General features: G+C 35.3%; 1 pseudogene; it reads right to left on the reverse strand.

The window, feature by feature from the left end:
- Window positions 1-4,006: 4,006 nt before the first annotated feature.
- LOC149157706 (uncharacterized) lies at window positions 4,007-4,463 on the reverse strand (annotated as a pseudogene).
- Between the last annotated feature and the right edge of the window lie 270 nt (window positions 4,464-4,733).

The following is a 4,733-nucleotide window of genomic DNA, read 5'->3' on the forward strand; positions in this document are numbered from 1 at the left end:
CTATGTGGCTTTACCGTGTATGCCTAGTAATAATCCCAGTTCAACTTGGTTAACCCTATAGATTGCTTCTGCCTTTTCTTTAGCTTTCTGTTTCCAGTTTGTTTTTATCATTGCTTTCTTGCAATTTTCGGGCTTGCAGGTGACTGAGCAATTAGAAGCTTTCCTTATTTGATCCGGGCTTCTCTGATGCGTTTTTCGCCTTTTGTGCCTCTTTCTCTTATCGGGTATAAAGTTCAAAATTTGTAAAAATAATGATTTCGTGAGCTCTTGACCCTGAGCATTAAACTGTTTGTTTCTGATATCAGCATTATTCAGTACCCATTTAACCATGGCTGTATATGAGAGATCTGTAATGGATGGCTCAGCAAAATTCTATGAATCTGCGGCTCTGTCGCATGCGGTGTCTGTTTATAAGGACACCATTTCTCTGTCTTTGGACATTGGAGCCTTACCCTTTTTCCCCATAGTTTTCTGCACATTGCTTTTGTGTAACTTTTGTTCTTCGTTCCTGCAGTTCACAAGTGAGGTGAGAGTAATGATAATAAATAATGACAGGAAAGCTTTAAATGCCACGGATATGCAAAAACATGCCACCTTATGTGAACTGGCTCTTCGGAAAACACAAAACCATATTTTATTAACAACTGGCATGTAACTCATTAATTATCATTAAAGCGCGTAACCGGTTCTTGGTTTATGGAAAAAATCTTTTCTTGAATATTGAGCCAGGAAAATCTGCGATGGAATGTTTCTGCAATTTGCATCGCAGTATCGCATATCGCTGTATCGCATTACCGCAATATCATCATGTTGTTCTATCGCAAGGTTTCTTGATCGCAATATCGCAAGATCGCAGATCGCTTAATCGTTTAATTGTTATGTGTATTTTATGCGATTTTGCGATATGCGATATGCGATATCGCATATCGGCGATTTTAAGGTTTTCCAACATGAGTGCTCATTAATGCATGCGATGCGATGGAGTTTCGCATCGCAATCTCGCATTTTTTATCATTTTGGCTCATAAGAAGGTGCCCTATCATTCTTTGCGCGATGCGATATTTCTTAAGGAGTGACTTTACTTTCTTCATCATGAAACTTAAGCTTTTTAGATTTTTCAAAAGTATTTTCCTAAGTCCATGATGGTAAGTTTTATCCAAAAGGAAATATAAGCTCTAATTGATTTCTTTAAAATTTTTTGACTAAGGGTCCCCACTTATATAGTGTTATTGCTAATACTAAATAAGGAGGGGGGTTGTTGGTGGCCACAACAGGTGGATAAAAATTTTGTGCAGCATATGGATTGTAAGTTTGTTGCAACTGCTGACCCTGATGATAAAATTGTTGGCCCTACTATTGCAAGGGTTGGTCTTGTGGCTACAAGGTTTGACCTTGTTGATATAAAGGTTGGGTACGTTGCTGCAAGGTCTAACCTTATTACTGCAATGGTTGACCTTGTGGATACAAGGGTTGATTCAGTTGTTGGAAAAACTGTGTTTTCTGCTGCAAAGGTTGTTGAAACTGCTGCAAAGGTTGCCCCTATTGTTGCAAAGGTTTCCCTTGCTACTGTAAAGGTTGTTGTTGAACAGTTCCTTGAGGAATTCCTTATTGGTACTGATAAGTTCTAATTGGGATTTGACCATATGCATCGGGAATAGGATTTTGACCAGGTTGCATATGAGGACCTACTTGTGGAATATAAGGTGGATTTTGAAGTGCTTGTGAACCATATGGAACATAAGACTATTGGAGGGGTATCTGAGCCGAATAAGGTTGTTTGTTGGGTCAATTTATTAAGTAAATTAACACAAGTATTTGATTATCAATCTGGGCTTGTAAGCTTGGAAGCATGTCCAAAATATATGGATTTCAGTTGTAGTCAATTTTAGAAGATGAAATATAACAATTGAAATAAATGCATATTACAAATATAAACTCTAGTAATTTCTAATTCACTTAAATAATATGTGGGATGAGACTCCTAACTTAGGAGAACCTGATTGTCCTTCCCTAAGATACTATTTCCATGAATAGAAATAAAAAAGAACCAATTAACAATGGTTTATGATGCAGAAGATGTAAAAGAAGAGGCTCCTAACTAAGGAGGACCAAGTTGTGCTTCTTCACAATTCTTGCTTCAAACCAGAAATGCAGAAATAACTTCAAATAAGAAAAGGAGAATGAAATTTAGTTTTAGTTCAAGATAAAATAGAAGGAAAATTTAACTTAAATTCCTGTGTATCCCTTCATATGTAGATTAGAATTAAATTAATATCCATTCAGAAATCATCACACATCTAAATATATTTGAAACAATAACTAATTTATGAAAACTATGATAATTTAACCAAGAAGTGCACTTAGCTTGGTGTGGGGGTCCTCCACCCTTGCCTTGCACACTTGAAAAAATCTCAGCTACAACAACTTCAGTAAATCAACCAAGCATGAACAACAAATTGAAATGAAATAGGTTCTTCAATTAACTTTCAGCCTTCAAAGAGTATCAAAATCAGATTACATAAATTCTACATGCTTAAGCCTTCAATAGTCTTGGCTTAAATAGAGAAATAATAGACGAACTTGGCTAAAAAGTCTCTAACAACCTTATCTATACTAATTCCATCTATCCTATTTGAAACCACCCATTCAATTACACAAAATTTGGAAAATTCCCAAAAATCACTAATTTTGGCCTATTTCCTAGGGATTTCCTGAATGACTAGTCTTGTTTGACCAACTTTGACTGGGCCTGTTTAAGCTCAGTTTGACCGAACCAATAGGAATTCATTCAATATTATTTCCCAAGATTTCTAGAAATGTGCTTAGATCATGCCCAAGTGTCCTACAAGCATGACTTCACTGGAGCCATTACAGGAATTTCTGATCCTGTCCAAAAATGCACTTAAAATCCATTTTTTGCAAAAAGATCTAAAAATTGAAAAACATAATTTATTTGCTTGAATATGCATAATAAGGTCAAAATAGGTCATATGTGGATGGTATAAAGTGGAAAATGATGGAAATTAGGTGGATTTTAAGAAGCAAAATTTGATAAAAAATGAGGGCCAACATCTCCCCCTTGCTTACTCTCAAGCATGTCCTCATGCTTGCCTCTGTCTCCTTGACCTTTTGCTTCTGTATGATGACTATCCTTCTAATGTACCTATGACTCTGGCTCCTGATGAAGCTTCCTATTGAGCTACCTGTAAAAGGATATCTATGCCTTCATGTATTTTTTCTCCTTCCTTGTAGATGGCATTCTTTACTTTTTCTCCTTCATTTTCTCTATTTTTCTAAAAAGAACTTCCATCCTTTCTCTTTAAAGTGCTACTCTTTGTAGTATTCTTCACCTATCAGTGGAAAATTTTTGGCTTGGGCTATGTATTCCGAAGTGATGGGAACAAAAAATTTGAACTGGAATGTTGATTTGAACCATTGATACCCTAGGAGAAATTTCTGAATTGAAATGTCAAATTCTGGACTGATATGCAAATTTTTGGTCACTGAAAATAAGGAAAAATTCCTAAACTTGTAATGCCAAATTTCTGAGCTGAGACACTAGCTCTGTTTTTGTTGCTTGTGGAGAGAAGGCTTTGTTTTAATGCTTTGAAAACACCTTTTTGGAAAATACCCTGATTCTTCAATACCTCAGAAATTAATTTTTTTTAATAATCTTCCTCAGAAATCATTTTTTAAATAATCTTTTTCAGAAATCAATTTCTAGAAAAATACCTCAGAAAATAATCTTCTGGTCACTACCCTTCTCAGAAATCGAATCCTGGAAATGTAAATCAACCTACAAATATTCTGTCTTTGGGCAATTCAATTTATTTTTTCCTCAAGCTTGAACTTGCTATTAGTAAGCCAAACCATATATCAGTTTCAAATAATACAAAATACATAACATCAAAGCAAAGAGAAGACCTCATAGTTTTTTTCCCCCATGAAATAATTTCGATCTTCACAACCAGCCCAATAGCTGACGCAAATGCAATTACATTTTATCTTAATTTTCCTTTTTGTCACTACTTGGTGAACTTGATTTCTCATTATTATTGGATGAATCACCAAAGGGGCCTGGACTATCAATTCCTCTAGGAGCTTTACTTAGAAATTTTACTCCACTGAGAGCACAAAAAACGTGACTAAAAACATAGGCAACAAATAAAAATCTTCACGTGTCGCACCTGCTTTGTAGACAGACCACAAAATGACCAAAGGTCCAAAAGCACTAAAAGTTGTAGGCCCAAGAACACAAGCAATAGCTCCAGCAAGACATAAATAGCTTCCAATAATTAAACCCAGTTCAAAAGTTGTATTGTTTTTCCCTTTATCTTTTATGCTTGTCATAATGTCGTCTAGCAATGATTCAGAACCAAACAGAATGAGAAGCATATAAAATTGGGAAGCTCAGTGTCTCCATCCCCAAAAGGCCCACATTGTTGGTTGCTATTCTCAGGCATCTCATCTTCTTCAGAGGATAATTGCCTCACCTTCTTCACAGAATAATTGAAAACAACAATAATTATTCAGATCTGTAACAATCAATTGCTTAAATGTAAACATGAAAGAACTCTTTGTTCTTCCTCTGTTCTACTGTAAGATGAATGATTTATTTGGTCAAAACGAATTCTTCTTATACAAAGATCATAAAAACATTTTAACAAATGTTTTTATTGCTCTCCAATCCCTGTGTTTGATCTCTGTTTTGTCAAAATCATTCTTTGTTTTGA

Source organism: Pinus tabuliformis, chromosome 5_2 (genome assembly GCF_031772625.1).
Source record: "Pinus tabuliformis cultivar Carrire ecotype Pingquan chromosome 5_2, CPIR1, whole genome shotgun sequence".
NCBI classification, from domain to species: domain Eukaryota; kingdom Viridiplantae; phylum Streptophyta; class Pinopsida; order Pinales; family Pinaceae; genus Pinus; species Pinus tabuliformis.